The sequence below is a fragment of the Erythrolamprus reginae genome, chromosome 2, assembly GCF_031021105.1.
Source record: "Erythrolamprus reginae isolate rEryReg1 chromosome 2, rEryReg1.hap1, whole genome shotgun sequence".
NCBI classification, from domain to species: Eukaryota; Metazoa; Chordata; class Lepidosauria; order Squamata; family Dipsadidae; genus Erythrolamprus; species Erythrolamprus reginae.
Genome location: NC_091951.1, coordinates 22,744,215 through 22,762,039, shown reverse-complemented (window position 1 = coordinate 22,762,039; position 17,825 = coordinate 22,744,215). Strand labels below are relative to the sequence as shown.

The 17,825-nt window shown below is 46.5% G+C and overlaps 1 non-coding gene and 1 pseudogene across 1 annotated transcript; both read right to left on the bottom strand.

Moving 5' to 3' along the window:
* LOC139159252 (zinc finger protein 585A-like) overlaps positions 1-16,838 on the bottom strand; it is a 46,530-nt pseudogene extending 29,692 nt beyond the window's left edge.
* Positions 7,138-7,211, bottom strand: TRNAN-GUU (transfer RNA asparagine (anticodon GUU)). Its single transcript has one exon. It is a non-coding gene; the product is annotated as a tRNA-Asn (tRNA).
* Positions 16,839-17,825: the final 987 nt, after the last annotated feature.

Genomic DNA, 17,825 nt, shown 5'->3' with positions numbered 1-17,825 from the left:
AGGAGGGGGCGCACAAGCGCTTCTTTATAGAGTGTTGGAAAAACTCCCCTCCCCAAGGAAGCGTTGGTGATCTCCTGGGCCCAGCTCCGTGTCACCTCCCTGCTGGCCGAGACCAACCAGGAGGGACACGGATCCAGTAGACAGGTGGCGGAACTCACAGCTCCAATGACCTTGTCCACTTCATCAGGTGTCACCAGATCAAACTCTTCCCAGACAGGTGGACAAGTACGTGCCCCAGTCACCTCGACTGACTCATTGTCAGTCGACTCTGTTTTACAATTGGAGTCGAGGTCTGCCCGGATCTGAGCGACTTTATCAGCGAAAAACGTGTTAAACTCCTCGGCGCTACTCTGCAAGGGCTCCCCAACTCCCTCCTGATTAAGAAGGGAGCGGGTCACCCTAAACAGAGCGGCCGGGCGGGATTCCGCTGATGCAATCAAGGCGGCATGGTACGCGCATCTTGCCGCCTTGAGCGCCACTTTGTAAGTCTTAATAAAAGCTCTTACAAGTGTTCGATCAGATTCAGACCTACTCTTCCTCCATCGCTTCTCTAGACGTCTCTTTTGGCGTTTCAACTCCCGGAGCTCCTCGTTGAACCATGGGGCTCTACGGGGTCTAGCGCCACGGAGAGGTCGCAAAGGCGCAATCCGGTCGAGAGCCTCCGCAGCAGCCGTATTCCAGGCCTCCGCAAGAGACTCCGCCGAACTGTGGATAAGTGCCTCTGGAATAACCCCAAGCGCCGTCTGAAAGCCCTCTGGGTCCATCAGGCGTCTGGGGCGGAACATCTTCATTGGTTCCACCTCCCTGCGGGGAAGGATTGGAGCCAGGAAGTCAAGCTGTAGTAGAAAATGGTCTGACCATGACAAAGGCAATGCTTCTAAGCCCCTTAGTCTCAGACCATTTCTCAATTGCTCGGAAAGGAATACCATGTCAGGTGCGTGCCCTCCCTCGTGAGTCGGACCCTGTACTACTTGAGTCAGGTCCATGGCTGTCATGGTGGCCATGAACTCCTGTGCCAACCCAGAGGTTTCGCCGAGTGACGGCAGGTTGAAGTCCCCCAGGACAATAAGTCCGGGGAACTCCAGCGCCAACCCGGCTACCTCCTCGAGTAGCACAGGCAGGGCTTTTGACACACAGCTGGGAGGCAGGTACGTGAGAAATAAGCCCACCTGAACCCCTAAGTCCAACTTCATCAAGAGAGACTCGCTACCCGCAATTTCCAGAGCAATGAGTCCACGTAGGCAAAGGCTCTCCCTGGCTATAATAGCCACTCCTGCCCCCCTTCCCTGGGGTCGAGGTTGATGCCATATCTGAAACCCAGCTGGGCAGATTTCAGAGAGAGGAACACCCCCCTCTGGGCCCAGCCAGGTTTCAGTGATACATGCCAGGTCGGCCTCCTCATCCAGGATCAAATCCCGGATGAGGAGAGCTTTATTTACCACCGACCTGGCATTGAGCAGCAGCAACCTGAGCCCAGGGCCAGAGTTACACTCATCACCAGTACCCAAGATTGGGTTCACAGAGCCAGAACAAGGGACCGTTATTAAGCAACGATCCCTCGTTCCCCTGGAACGGCTAACTCTGTGGCCCCCGCCATATCTGCCTCTCCCCAGCAACACTGGAATATTCCGACCCTCTGCCACCCCAGAGATCAGTGCCCCTTCCTCTCCTGTCTCCCGAGCGTCAGGTGGGCCAAATCTGTCGTTCATACTATTTTCATTCATCTCATGCATACCACAACCCCACCCTCTCCAACCATCACACTCACACCAATCATTCATCCTATGCACAATATTACATACAGCCCAGTCATCCATTCATTAAGAAACCCCCCAATAATATTAAGATTAAATTAGTAATAATTAAAATAGATTAACTTGATTATTAAAATACAATAAGAAAAATATCTAAATTTATCTAATTTAAAAAACTATAAATATAATATATATATATATATATAAAATATAAAAAATATAAAAAAATATCGGAAATTAGTCAGCAATAAGATAGTGTAAAATTCTTAATTAGTTCTTAATTGGAAGTTCTGGATTATAACTTACTTACTTACTTACTTACTTACTTACTTACTTACTTACTTACTTACTTACTTACTTACTTTCTTATTTATTTATTTTTCTATGCCGCCCAGTCCCAAAGGGACTGTCGCTCAGACACTATACTTTTCCGCCTACACCGAAAAAAAATTAGAGGGAACATTGCCTAAGACCATAGGAAAAAACCAAATTTCCCATACTGATAGGAAATAAAGCTTCTATTTTGGCACTTTGGAACATATTTTTACAATCCGACCAATCAGGCGTTTACAGCGGGTGTGTCCCTCTGATCTTCCTGCCAATCCGCTTAAAGCTCTGTTGGGATAATTGGCACTAGACTTATGGTTGGGGGTCACCACAATATGAGGAACTGTATTAAGGGGTCGCACCATTAGAAAGGTTGAGAACCACTGGACTAGAAGGACCATGAGGTCTTTTTCTGTCCTCAATCTTCTATGTTTCTACGTTTCTAAATTCATCCTATGGAGGAATAATGGAACACAATGCCTTTAGGAGGTCCATCATTCCAGAAAACTCTGCCAGAGGGGAATTTAAAAATTTGGAGAGATCCTCTTTTAGATGTGCTGCGATTCCATTCTCATACCTGCAACTCTTCTTGTATCTTATCCTCCTTCTGGGTCAGCAGGAAGCCTTCAGCCAAGTCCACCGCCTGGGAACTGGTCTCTGCTCCACACTCCTGCACCCATTTCTCCACTGTTGGGGGAAGGACAGGCAGGAACTGCTCCAGGAGCCCCAGGTCCAGCATCTGAGCCTTGGTGTGTCTTTCCTGCTGCAGCCATTGATGGCAAAGGCGGTGAAGCCGAGTGCAAACATCTCGGGGACTTCTCCCCTCCTGGAACTGCATTTTTCTGAAGTGAAAGGATTTGACCTCTGAACTGTTGGCTTCTTCGTTTTGGATCTTCTGTCCAGGACTTGCCCCATTCTTCCCAAAGCTCCAAGGCTGAGTAGCGGTAGGGCTTTTTCCAGCTCCTGCATCTGCTGGGTGATGTCCTTCCATCTTCTCTCTGGTCTCCAATCGAATTCCAAAATGGACTGATGGGTCTCTATAGGACTTTGTATTCACAAGAAGTGTGGACAAAACCTCTAAGGCCTTACGCTCTATTCCTTGACAAGACAGCTAAGTCTCCAGACAAACCAGGAAATCTGAAACGCAAAACAAGGGAGGTTCAATAACTATTAAGCACCTTCAACCTCCTCCCAAAAAAACACACACACTTCAAAATAAAAAGTTATTATGAACTCTCAATATCTGGGAAGAAGGCAGAGCCTGGATTATGGGTGCAATATGATGGCTCTGTTAAAAAGTGCTATTGCTAACATGTTGTAAGCCACCCTGAGTCTACAGAGAAGGGCGGCATAAAAATTGAATGAATGAATGAATGAATAAATAAATAAATCTATTGCTTGTGATCTTTCCCCCAACTAACTTCAGATTGTGTCCCCTTGTCCTTGTGTTCACTTTCCTATTAAAAACACTTCCCTCCTGGACCTTATTTAACCCTTTGACATATTTAAATATTTCGATCATATCCCCCCCTTTCCCTTCTGTCCTCCAGACTATAAAGATTGAGTTCATAAAGTCTTTCCTGATAACTTTTATGCTTAAGACCTTCCACCATTCTTGTAGCCTCTCTTATTTATATTTTATTATGAATATTTTTTTTGTTTATTAATTTTTTGTGTATGTACCAAAAAGAGAAAAAATAAATATATTTTGATTGTTATTAAAATACATCCATTTTTTTTTGGACGAGGGGTACTAAGCGTTAGGAAAATTATAGAAGGGGTACACATATGTCAAAGTTTGGGAAACACTGCCTTAGAACAGTGAGACGACGCTGGAAGGTGGGGGGAAATGGGGGTGGCAAACGGCGTTTGTCCAGCGTCTGCTTCTTTCCCACCCTCTCCGGATCACGGGGCGGCGTAGCCCCGGGCAGCCTCTCAGTTCGGGCACCTACCGGTGGTGAGCTTCTTCTCTCGCATGGGGAGGACGCGCACCCGGGCTCTGCAGAAGCCCACGTCCCCTGAGTTGAGTTAAAGCAGGGGTCCCCAAACTTGGCAACTTGAAGACTTGTGGACTTCAACTCCCAGAATTCTCCGGCCAGCATAGAGAATTCTGGGAGTTGAAGTCCACAAGTCTTCAAGATGCCAAGTTTGAAGACCTCTGGGTTGTTGTTTACTTGATTATTGATCTGATGTTAACCTTGGAGTTAACCCACGCTGATCTGGGTGCTGATTGCTGCTGGAGAGGTGGTTGAATCTTTTTGATTTTTTTTTTTAGGCTGGGTGTTATTCTCCTTTGCATAGCATAGTCTAGAATAGAGTAGAGTAGAAAGGAATAGAATAGAGTAGAAAGGAATAGAATAGTATAGTATAGTATAGTATAGTATAGAACAGAATAGAATAGAATAGAATAGAATTCTTTATTGGCCAAGTGTGATTGGACTCACAAGGAATTTGTCTTTGGTGCAGATGCTCTCAGGGTATGCAAAAGAAAATGTACATTTGTCAAGACTCATGAGGTACAACACTTAATGATGGTCATAGGGGTCAAATAAGCAATGAAGAAACAATCAATATTAATAAAAATCTTAGGATACAAGCAACAAGTTACAGTCATACTGTACGTACTGTACAATCTATAGATGTCATTAATGTCTATGTGTCCAAAAGTCGGTAGAGATTCTCAGGCATCCAGGTCATGGTTGTCCCAAAGGTGCTTTTTCAGGAGACAACTGGACTTTCTTGTTCTTTTTTCTTTGAAGATGGTTCGCTTCTCATCCAGGACGCTTCTTCAGCTCTGATGGGATAGTGGAGGATTTAAGGATTTAATTAAGGGGTGTTCAAAATGGTGGCCCACCTGTGATCTTGTATTATTATTATTATTATAAGTTCCCATAAACATCAGGTCTTCTATAGATAATGTGGCAAGTCATTGATTTATCACCAACTTCTGCACCGGCTTGACAGATGAAAATTTCTTCCAACAGCATCAGAGGGCAGGACAAGAAATAATGGATGGAAACTAATCAAGGTGAGAAACAATTAGGAATTGAGGAGAAACTTCCTAAAAGTGATGACAATTAACCAGAGGAACAGCTTGCCATCAGAAGTTGTGGGTGCTTCACCACTGGATGTTTTTAAGACACTAGATAGTCACCTGTATGAAATGGTATGGTCTCATGCTTGAGTAGGGAGTTGGGCTAGAAGGCAGGGATGAAATGCTACTGGTTTGGCCCGGTTTATTGATAGCGGTAGCCATCAGTGGTTCAGAGAACCCATAGTGGCAGCAGCATGAGGCTCCACCCACCTGCATAGACATCACCATTTTCTTGTTTTTAACACTCTGCGCATGCATAGAGGGTGAAAAAGCGCATACAATGGTGGTGGGTGCGCATCCTCAAAGGGTGCTGTTCTGAACCAGTAGGGAAGATGTTCTGTCGGGCTCTCTTGTAGAATCCTCCCAAAAATTCACAGATACAAATTTCAGACACACACACATTTGAAAATTCAAAACAATGTTCTTTATACCGAAAATTCACTTAAACCAAGCCCTCTTTTGGTATAGCAAAGAGCACTCATCTCCAAACAAACTGGTAATTTATACAAGTCCCTTATCAGTTCTGTGATACTTAGCTTGCAGCTGTGAGGCAATTCACAGTCCTTCTTCTTTCACAAAGTGAAACACACTTTGCTCTGGTTTAGTTTCAAAGCGGGGGAAAATCAGCACACAAAAGGTCAAAGTCAGTAAAGCAGTCATGAAACACAACGATCAGATAATCCTCCACAATGGCCAAACCCCAGGCTGCTATTTATAGCAGCCTCACTACTTACCACAGCCCCACCCAACCACAGGTGGCCTCATTTTCTTTGATAATAATCTCTCAGTTATTGTTGCCTATGCATCGCTCTCCGCATGCATGGCTGCATCATTAACTCTTGTTCTGAATCCAAGGAGGAGCTAGATAATTGATCTCCTTCTGAGCTGTCTGCCCCACTCTGCTCCTCCCTGTCACTCATGTCTTCTTGTTCAGAGGAGCCTTCATCAGCAGATTCCACCGGGGGGGGGGGCAAAACAGGCCTGCAGCATGTGGATGTCTCCCCCACATCCACAGTCCTAGGGGCAGGAGCTGGGCCAGAGCTAACCACAACAGAAGATAAGTAGATTTCACCACTGCTCCAATGTCCAGGTCTATTCTGATTCTAATTCAAGGAGTCCCAAGAAAGCCATGGATTGCATAAGGACAGACTCAAAGAAAGAGCTTGCTATTGGGAAAGGGCCAGTGTTTCAGGACCAAGGAGAGCGCCCAGCCCAGGTTCATTTGGGCTGTGTTAACTTTGCCTAAAAAGGGCGTTGGGTGGCCAGCAGTAACCCACAAAAAGATACTAATAGGCAGAAGTGGGCAACTATGGCAACATTATGAATTTTGGACTTTCGGGTTGAAGTCCACAGGTCGTAAAGTTGCCATAGTTGCCCAGCCCTGCCTAGAGTGTCTTCATCTCCCTTATGCCTTTGGGAAGATAAAGCTGATCCAATAGATGAACAAATATTTATGTTTCAGTAAGGGGGAAAAAAAGCATTGACAGGATGGGAATTGAAGCCCTCATATGAAGAGCCTAATGCAGTGATGGTGGACCATATCTGCTGGCACTCGAGCCGTTGCCCTAGCTCAGCTTCAACATGCATGAATGTGCCGGCCAGCTGATTTTTGGCTTGCACAAAGGCTCTGGGAGGGTGTTTTTGGCTTACATGGAGCCTCTGGGGGATGGGGAGGGCATTTTTACCCTCCCCTGGCTTCAGGGAAGCCTTTGGAGTCTGGGGAGGGTGAAACACGAGCCTACTGGGCCCACCAGAAGTTGGAAAATAGGCCATTTCTGGCCTCCAGGGGGCAGGGGGAGCTGTTTTTGCTCTCCCCAGGCATTGAATTATGAATGTGGGCACTCGGGCAAGGGCAATAGCTCATGCCCACACTCTTTCGGCGCCCGAGAAAAAAAAGGTTCACGATCACTGGCCTAGTGCATTAAAAATCCAGCCACTTCATATTTGAAACCTCAAGCAGGCCGTCCCTGGGTGGGCTCGAACCACCATCCTTCTGGTTAACAGCCAGACGCGCTAACCCATTGCGCCACAGGGACCTGGCCCAGGCTTCCCCCTCAGCTCCCTCCACCTGAGCATCTATAAGTGGGGCTGGGTAGACAGCAATAATGTACATTGATCAGAAGACACACAATCAATAAGAACAATCCCTTCTAAGTTCCATCCCAGATTTTGTTTTCAGTGGGAGAAAGAAATCCACAGTACGAAAGCCAAAATGAAGCACTATTTATTAAAGGCGGACAAAAGTTTGGCAATGACATATATGACATCATCGGGCGGGGAAAACCATGGTATAGGGAAAAAACCACGAAGTATTTTTTAATTAATATTTTTGAAAAACCGTGGTATAGACTTTTCGCGAAGTTTGAACCCGCGAAAATCGAGGGAACACTGCATTAGATAACAGATAAAAGAATAAGACAATAAGACAGTAGGACAGAGATGATAGCCACAATGGTGCACTTGTGCACGCCCCTCTTAGAAAAGGGGAGAGGTCAACTGTGGACAATCTAAGGTTAAAGATTTTGGGGTTTGGGGAAGAAATCACAGAGTCAGGTAGTTCATTCCAGGCACTGATCACTCTATTGCTGAAGTTGTATTTTCTGCAGTCTAGTTTGGAACGGTTAACATTTAGTTTGTATCTATTATGTGCTCTTGTGTTGTTGCGGTTGAAGGTGAAGTAGTTACCTTCAACCTTGCACAAGGTATGCATCCCCTGACTGAGGGAGGCTGATGCCAAGCCCTGTGCCAAGTCTCTGTGATGCAAGGGGTTAGCACATCTGGCTGTTAACCAGTGGTTCGAGCCCACCCGGGGGAGGGGGGGGTCCTGCTTGATGGCATGATACAGAGATGAAAGTTTGTGGGTTTGGATTCTCTCACAGTCAGTGCTTTTTCTTGCTAGGATTTAAATAATCGTATTACAGGTATTTATTTCAGAATGTAAAAGGGGGAGGAAACATAAAAAATAACATCTCCTTAACATCTCCCCTCTTATGCTGTGGGATGGCCAGCAAAACATAGAAACATAGAAAATTGACGGCAGAAAAAGACCTCATGGTCATAGTTCCCTCTAAGCTGAGCAGTGAGCAATTGCTCACTTAAAAATCATCATCAACTCAGAGTTTTTCAAACTTGCCCAGAAGCCAAGAGGGAAAGAGTGAGAGGGAAGGAGAGAGAGAAGAAGAGAGGAAGAGAGAGAAACATAGAAAAAAGAGAGGAAGGAAAAGAGAAAGAAAAAGAATGGGAGTAAGGAAGAGAGAAAGAAAATCAAAATCTAGTTTGAAACTAGCTCAACTATTTACCGTATTTTTCGCTCCATAAGACGCAGTTTTTTTCCTCCCAAAGTAGGATGAAAAATCAGCAGCGTCTTATGGAGCGAAGATGCAGGCAGGGAGGGGGGGGGGCGCAAGCCCAAAAAGCAGCCGCAGCGGAGGCCAAGTCTCGCTCCGGGCTGTGCCCCCTCCGAGCGCTCGCCGCCTGTCCCTGTCAGCGGCCCAGCCACCTTCACCCGTCTTCGCGTCACTTCGGAAGCCGCTCTGCATCAGCGGGAAGGAAGGCGGAAGGCAAGCTGCAAAGCGGCACTTGGCGAGCGGAGAGGCGCTTCGCTGGCTGCAGGCATTTCTGAAGAGAAAAGAGCCCGCAACATCGGGGGAGGCAGGGGGTCCCGCGCCGCAAAGCAGCCAGAGAGGCTCCCGCGGGGGAAGAAGAGACTAGGGGCCTCCCCTCGGAGGCGGGCGGGGGAGGGGCAGGTAACGCGCACCGCTGCAGGAGGGATGAGGAGCCGAAGCAGCCCCCCGTCCGCCCAGCTGCCCGTCCGGGGATTTGGCAGCGCAGGCCGCTGGGCCCTCCCGCCTGCAGGATCAGCCTCGACAGCCCCCCCCCCACTCGCCTAAAGGCCTGGCCGGGAGCCCGCGGGCTCGCCCCAAAAGCGCCTTCGCCCCGGAGAGCAGCCGCCGCCGACCTCTTCCTCGCCCGCAGAGTGGCAGGAGCAGGCCGAGCAGAAGCGCCCCCGCCCAGCGCTGGAGAAGTCGCCCCTCCGAGCCCGACGTTCCGGGCAGATGCGGTTGGCGCGCTCCCTATCTCCCTGCTAGCCCACTCGGAATATTCAAAATAAGAAAAGCCTTTGCCGGCGAAGGTTTTTCTTATTTTGAATATTCCGAGTGGGCTAGCAGGGAGATAGGGAACGCGTGCAAACGCCCGTTCTCCCCCGACATTCAATATCACCTTTGCCGCCGGCCCCGCCTCTCCTACAACCCCCTTGCTGAGAGCTCTCGGCAAAGGTGAGGCGGGCAGGGCGTGCGCGCGTCACCGCTAAGAAGAACGGAGAACGAGAGTGAGTGAGAGCAACAGACAGCAAGATAGTGAGAAAGAGAGAGTGAGAGAAAGGGGGGGGAGAGAGAGAAAGAGAGAGGGGGAGAGAGAGAGGGAGAGGGAGAAAGAGAGTGGGAGAGGGGGGAGAGCTAGCAAGAGAGGGAGAGAGAGAAAGAGAGAGGGAAAGGGGGAGAGAGGGGGGAGAGAAAGAGAGGGAGGGAGAGAGGAGATAAAGGAAGAGGAGAGAGAGAAAGGAAGAGAAAGAAAGAAAGAGGGATAGAAAGAGAGAGAGAGTGAGAGATGCTCAGTGAGCCTTTCTTTGAAGTTGCCTTTCTTTCTTTCTTTCTTTCCTTTTCTCTCTTGCTCTCTTGCTCTTTCATTCTTTTTTCTTTCTCTTGCTTTCTTTCTTTCTCTTTCTTTCTCTCCTTCCTTCCCTCCTTCCATTTCTTTCATTCCCCCTCTCTATTTTTATTTCTCTTTCATTTTCTTTCTCTCTTTGCTTTCTTTCTTGCTCTTTTTCTTTCTCTCTTTTACCTTCCCTTCCTCTATTTCTTCTTTTCTTTCTCCTTCCTACCTTCTTCCCTCCCTCCCTCCCTTCAGTCCTTCCTCTCTTACTCTCCCCTTTCATAAGTTTCCTTGCTTCCTTCCTCTGTTCCTGTTCCTTCCCCCTTTCTTTCTTTCTTTCTTTCTTTCTTTCTTTCCTTCCTTCCTTTCCTCCCTCCATTTCTTGCTTTCCTTTTCCTTCCTCCCTTCTTTCCTCCCTCACTCCCTTCTTTCACTCCTTCCTCTCTTCCTCTCCCCTTTTTGGCTCAAAATATTTTTTTTCTATTTTCCTCCTCTAAAATCTAGGTGCGTCTTATCAGCAGGTGCGTCTTATAGAGCGAAAAATACGGTAAGTGGAATTTTGATATTGATAGAGTTGCCGTATTATGAGCTCACTGTTATAGACACACAGTACAGTATTTTATTTTGAAATTCTCTGATGCAAAACAGGGTGGGTTTTTTATTTGTTTGTTTGTTTGTTTGTTTGTTTATTTATTTAATATTTCTGTGCCGCCCAGTCTTGAAGGGACTGCCGCTCAGACACTATATTTTTCCGCCCACCCTCCAAAAAAATTAGAGGGAACACTGCTCATGGTCCATCTAGTCTGCACTTATAAAAGATATGGGCATGCTGGCTGAGAACAGCCCATATCTGCGGTTTCAGTGGTGCAGTGGTTATAGCATTTGCCTCACATGCAAAAGGTCCTTGGATCAAAACCAGGCAGAAGCACATCTTTTTTCTCTGCATTGGGGCCACTCCTCTCTCAAAGAAAGGACAGGGAAAGGCTACACTGAGACAAGCAAAGAACTCCATTTTCTTTTATATTTTATTGAAGAGGGAAAGAATGAGAAGAGACAGTTTGATGTTTCCAAATGTAAAAAAATGCACTTGGGGGAAAGGAATCCCCAATCTATTGTATTTGCAGTTCTGTGTTAGCAAAAACTTCAGAAGAGAAGGATTTAGGGGTAGTGATTTCTGACAGTCTCAAAGTGGGTGAACAGTGCAGTCAGGCGGTAGGGAAAGCAAGTAGGATGCTTGGCTGCATAGCTAGAGTTGTGACAAGCAGGAAGAGGGAGATTGTGATCCCACTATATAGAGTGCTGGTGAGACCACATTTGGAATACTGTGTTCAGTTCTGGAGACCTCACCTACAAAAAGATATTGACAAAATTGAACGGGTCCAAAGACGGGCTACAAGGATGCCTTCTGCAGCCGTCTTAACCTTGAAAAGGGGTCGTGGGTAGTTTTTGGAGGGGTCTGTCATAATTTTGAGTGTTAAATGGCCTGTTGTATCTCAAGGTTGTATCAGTACCAAAAAACTAAAAGATATACACTTTAAAAATGCTATATCATCAGATATATTTACCGTATTTTTCGGTGTATAAGACACACCGTTTTTCTTCCTAAAAGAGGCTGATAATTAGGGTGCATCTTATACTCTGAATGTAGCTTTTTCCCCAGCTCTTACCTGGCAGGCTCTTTCATTGTTTCTCTATGTGAAAAATGTTTTCCAAACCCTAAGTCTTTGCAGGTTGTTTTCCCATTACTCTAACTTGCTCCGAATAAGTTTCTTTCCAGCCCTAACCAGGTGCTAACAATGTTCCCAGCTTTTACCGGCTTGCAAGCTCTTTCATTGTTTCCCTCTGTGAAGAATGTTCTCCAAACCCTGTCTTTGTAGTTGCGGCCCTATCTGGATCGGGAGTCACAGCTCACAGTCACTCATGCCCTCATCACCTCGAGGCTCGACTACTGTAAAGCTCTCTACATGGGGCTACCTTTGAAGAATGTTCGGAAACTTCAGATCGTGCAGAATGCAGCTGCGAGAGCAATCATGGGCTTCTCTAAGTATGCCCATGTTACTCCAACACTCCGCAGTCTTCATTGGTTGCCAATCAGTTTCCGGTCACAATTCAAAGTGTTGGTTATGACCTATAAAGCCCTTCATGGCACCGGACCAGAATATCTCCGGGACCGCCTTCTGCCACACGAATCCCAGCGACGCAGGACCGAGGGGAAGAGCCTTCTCTGTGGTGGCTTCGACCCTCTGGAACCAGCTCCCCCCAGAGATTAGGATTCCCCCCACCCTCCTTGCCTTTCGGAAACTCCTTAAAACCCACCTCTGCCATCAGGCATGGGGGAATTGAAACATCTCCCCCTTGCCCATTTAGTTTCTGTGTATGATTCGACTGTGTGCTTGGTTTTTATATATTGGGGGGATTTTTTTGGATTTTTTTAACCTAAAACTGTAATTTAGATTGCTAAATATTAGATTTGTTACTATGTATTGTTTACCATTGTTGTGAGCCGCCCCGAGTCTACAGAGAGGGTCGGCATATAAATCCAATAAATCTAAATCTAAATCTTTTTCCCCATTGCTTTACTTGCTCCAGATGTTCCTTTCCAGCCCCAACCAGGTGCTATTAATGTTCCCAAGCTCTTTCATTGTTACTCTCTGCAAAGAAGAATGTTTTCCAAGCCCTAAATCTTTGCAGGGATTTTTCCATTGCTCCACTTGCTCAGACTGTTTCTTTCCATGTGCTAACGATGTTCCCAGCTCCTACTGGCTTGCAAGCTCTTTCATTGTTACTCTCTCAGAATAAAGGTTTTTTAAGCCCTTAACCAGGAGTTAAAATAATGTGCTGAAGCTGACCAGACTAAGGACGCTAGCCAGATGAATACAGTAGTACCTCGAGATACGAGTTTAATTCGTTCCGGACCTGGGCTCTTAAGTCGAGCAGCTCTTATCTCGAACGACTTTTCCCCATAGGAATTAATGTAAATAATTTTAATTGTTTCCAGCCCTCAAAAAACTCACAAAGTTAGTCTAAATTATGCAAAAAGACATGTTTTTAATGAAGAAATGTACATGTACATATAAATGAATAATGAAGTTTCTTTCACTTAACTTGTAAACTTTCTTAAACTTTTAAATTTACATATGTACACAGTAGCCTAATCATCTGTTTTTGCCTTTTTGGCTGCACTTTCACTTGGAGCAGCTCTTTTCATAAGAAATTTGTCCAATGACATCTGCTCTTGCCTGCTTTTCAAAATGTTGCGAAAGTGAGTCAATGAGGTGTCATTGAAAAGTGCTGCTGAACGACTCGTGGCTACTTTCTCTGGGTGATATTTTTCGATGAAACTAACAACGTTCTCCCATTGCGCTAGCATCGCTTTTATTTCACTGGTAGGAATGGCTTCCTGTGGTTCCTGTACCTCTTCCTCACTGCTGCTCATCTCTTGGGTCATCTCCGTCTGTTGCATCTCATGGAGCGCCTTCAGGTCCTCTGTAGAGAGCGGCTCTTCATGCTCTTCGAGAAGCTCATTGATGTCACCCTCGTCTACCTCCAGACCCATACACTTACCGAGTGACACAATCTCCTCCAACGGGGTGTCAGTCTCGGTGATGTCCTCGGTCTCACCCTCGGGCTCAGCAGAGTCCCTTGGTGCAACAGCAGCAGGCCACAACTTCTTCCACGCCGAGTTCAAGTTTCGCCTTGACACTTCTTCCCAGGCGAGGTCAATGATGTTAAGGCAAGAAACGATGTTGAAATGATCCTTCCAAAACTCACGCAGTGTCAAGTTGGTGTTCTCTGTTACGTGGAAACATCGGCGGAACAGATGCTTCGTGTACAGCTTCTTGAAGTTAGCTATGACCTGCTGATCCATTGGTTGCAGGATTGAAGCCGTGTTGGGTGGGAGGAAGAAAACCTTCACAAACTGAAATTCTTCAAGGATGTCCTCTTGAAGAGCAGGTGGGTGGCCTGGAGCATTGTCGAGCAGCAGTAAGGCTTGTAGGGGGAGTTCATTAGTCAAAAGATATGTCTTCACCGTAGGACCAAAAGCAAGATTTACCCAGTCCACAAAGAACTGCCTCGTTACCCATGCCCTTGCATTGGAGCGCCACAGGACACGGAGTCTTTCCTTTAGGATTTTGTGCGTCTTGAACGCGCGAGGATTCTCTGAATGGTACACGAGAAGTGGCTTTACTTTACAGTCACCCGACGCGTTTGCACACAATGCAAGGGTTAGACGGCCCTTCATGGGCTTATGTCCTGGCAGGCGCTTTTCCTCGGCAGTAGTGAAAGTCCTACGGGGCATTTTCTTCCAAAACAGCCCAGTCTCATCACAGTTAAATATCTGTTGAGAGACATAGCCTTCTTTTTCAACCAGGCTAGCAAAACGCATAACAAACTCCTCCGCTGCCTTGATGACTGCACTCGCTGCCTTCCCCATGCCTAACCACTTAGTGAATGCCACTTCTTTTTCTGAACCTTTCAAACCACCCACGACTTGCCTTGAACTCATCTGGATCTCCCGACGAGGATGGTTCATTTTTCTTTAGATCGGAGAATATCGCACGAGCCTTCTCGCTGATGACCACCTCTGTTATTGTATCTCCGGCCAGCTCCTTTTCTTTTTATCCAAATTAACAATAACCTCTCCATCTCTTCATGAACAGACGTCCTTACGTTGGGAAATTATTGTCGCACCTTTTGCTGCTTTAACACCTTTAAGGATGTCCTTCTGCTTCAGGATTGTACAAATGGTGGACGTACTTGCGTTTGAACTTCCTCGCAAGTTCAATAACACGAGTCCCTTTTTCGTGCAAATTAATTATCTCCTTGCTTCGCTTCTATGGATATCATCATCCTCTTCTTCTTCTCAGCGGCCTTTGCAGTACCTGGACACCTTTTTTGGAGCCATGCTCGCTCATAAACACCGACACCACCGAGACCTCTTTTTTTCCCACCGAGAAAACCGGAAGCCAACTTGCCTGCAAGCAGAAAAATTAAAATCAGCCAAGTAGAAAGTCTTAATGCCAACACTTAGAAGGTCAACCACATCTGTACTATTGGTCAGCACTTTGGCCCACAAGCCTATTATTGCTCCTTCTGGGGGAAGCCTCTGACCATCCTTTGATAGGACTAGAATTAGAGAAAGTGGATGTAGAAATCCTATTTATTCTATGGTCTCAGAAATGGAGTGCAGAATGAATAACAATTAAAGCTGATGTTTCTTCTGACCTTGCTAGGCCAAGTCAGGAAATAGACATTGCAAGAATAAATGTAACTTTACTTATTAATAAGATGATAAGCTGAGAGCTTTCCTTCCCTTCCTCTTTTTACCCAAAACAATCAACATGGCAAACTTTTATTTTTATTCATTACTGTAGTGAATGAATGGACGGAGGGTGGGAAGGAAGGAAGGAAGGAAAGAGGGAAGGGACAGGAACAGAAGAAGGGTGCAAAGCAAGCAAGGAAAGGTGTGAAAGGGGAGAGTAAGAGAGGAAGGAGTGAAAGAAGGGAGTGAGGGAGGAAAGAAAGGAGGAAGGAAAAGGAAAGCAAGAAATGGAGGGAGGGAAGGAAGGAAGGAAATAAAAAGAAAGAAAGAAAGAAAGGGGGAAGGGACAGGAACAGAGGAAGGAAGCAAGGAAACTTATGAAAGGGGAGAGTAAGAGAGGAAGGACTGAAGGGAGGGAGGGAGGGAAGAAGGTAGGAAGGAGAAAGAAAAGAAGAAATAGAGGAAGGGAAGGTAAAAGAGAGAAAGAAAAAGAGCAAGAAAGAAAGCAAGAAAGAGAAAGAAAGAAAGAAAGAAAGAAAGGCAACTTCAAAGAAAGGCTCACTGAGCATCTCTCATTCTCTCTCTCTCTCTTTCTATCCCTTTCTTTCTTTCTCTTCCTTTATCTCTCTCCTCTTCCTTTATCTCCTCTCTCTCTCTCCCTCTCTCTTTCTCTCCCCCCCTTTCCCTCTCTCTTTCTCTCTCTCCCTCTCTTGCTATCTCTCCCCCCTCTCCCTCTCTCTCTCTCCCCCTCTCTCTTTCTCTCTCTCCCCCTCTTTCTCTCTCTTCTTCTCACTTTCTCTCTCTTGTTTTCTTTCTCACTCTCTCTTGTTCTCTCTTTCTTGCTATCTCTTTCTCTCCCCCCCTTTCTCTCACTCTCTCTTTCTCACTTTCTCTCTATCTTGCTGTCTGTTGCTCTCACTGACTCTCGTTCTCTCTCTGTTCTTCTCAGCGGTGACGCGCGCACGCCCTGCCCGCCTCAACTTTGCCGAGAGCACTTTCGTCCCGGGCTCGGGCTCTCAGCAAGGAGGTTGCAGCAGAGGCGGGGCCGGCGGCTATTCAATGTCGGGGGCGCACGGGCGGTTGCGCGTGCTCCCGATCTCCCTGCTAGGCCCCTCGGAATACAGCATTCAAAATAGCAAAAGGCTTTGCCGGCGACAGTCCCCCTGACACCGTTCGGATCCCCCCACCCCCAAGCAGAAGCCAAGGACCCCCAGAGTGGGGCGGCAGGGGAGGCGACCGCCTCTCCGCTTACCAAGTGCCGGGATACGAGCCGAGAGGAGCTGGGCGCTGGCTTGCCTTCCTTCCTTCCAGCGTCGCTTCGGAAGCCGCTGAAAGCGTCAGGGGGGCGCGGCTCCTCTCGGCTCGTATCCCGGATGTGAGCTCGGGAGACGAACAAAAATGTCTCTCCCCTCCCAGCTCTTATCTCGAGCAGCTCGTAAGTAGAGCAGCTTGTATGTCGAGGTTCCACTGTACCTGGTAAGCAGATTCTTTCCCCTATTTTCCTCCCCAAAAACTAAGGTGTGTCTTATATTCCCGTGCATCTTATACTCCGAAAAATATGGTAATCAAAAGCAGATGGTTATGTCCCCCAATGTCTTCTCTACGTTTTTGAGCACAGATTCTTACCCAGAAATTCCAGATTCCTGGAATTCTCCAGCATGACTTCTCTATGGAGGGCTTTTTGGCCAGGATCCAGTTGAGACCACTCCTCCTTGGAGAAATATATGGCCACGTCCTCAAAAGACATCACACCCTGAACAAGGAAAGAAGTTTCAGTATTAATAGATAATCCCGAGAATAATTTGAGAGTTTTCTTCCAATAATTCTAAATAATTCTCCCAATAATCCTACGGAGAGTCTACGGAGAGGGGCGGCATACAAATCTAATAAATAATAATAATAATAATAATAATAATAATAATAATAATAATAATAAAGTTGAGGTCCAATGGACAAAATGGGCATCTTCTGCAGAATTCTGAATGAGATCTCACAACGTTTAGCTGACAGCACAACTGCTAAGCACCTTTGATCAAATTGGAAGGGCTTGGAATGCTTCGAATCCCCTCCTGCTTCGAATCCCAGCGGCCGATAAGGTCCCACAGAGTTGGCCTTCTGCGGGTCCCGTCGACTAAACAATGTCATCTGGCGGGCCCCCAGGGGAAGAGCCTTCTCTGTGGCGGCCCCGGCCCTCAACTCCCCCCAGAGATTAGAACTGCCCCCACCCTCCTTGTCTTTCGTAAATTACTTAAAACCCACCTATATCGCCAGGCATGGGGGAATTGAGACATCACCCCCAGGCTTATAGAGTTTTATGTGTGGTATGCTTGTGTTGTATGGTTTTTTTAAATGATGGGCTTTTAGATGTTTTCTTTTAATTATTAGATTTGTTACGCTGTATGTTGTTTTTGTCATTGTTGTGAGGCCGCCCTGAGTCTACGGAGAGGGGCGGCATACAAATCTAATGAATTATTATTATTATTATTATTATTATTATTATTATTATTATTATTAATGCCTTTCATGAAGCCAATTAAAGTAATTTTCTTGGTCAATTGGTCTTAAAAATCACTACATATCAATGACTTTGATTCTTCCTAGAGTGGGTAGAAATACAGGGGAACCCCACTTGACATTTTTTTGCCAGTGGCTTACGTTACCCACTGAGGGACCAACTCTCCCCCCCCACTCCATACCAGTGGTCCCCAAACTACGACCCGTGGGCCACATGCGG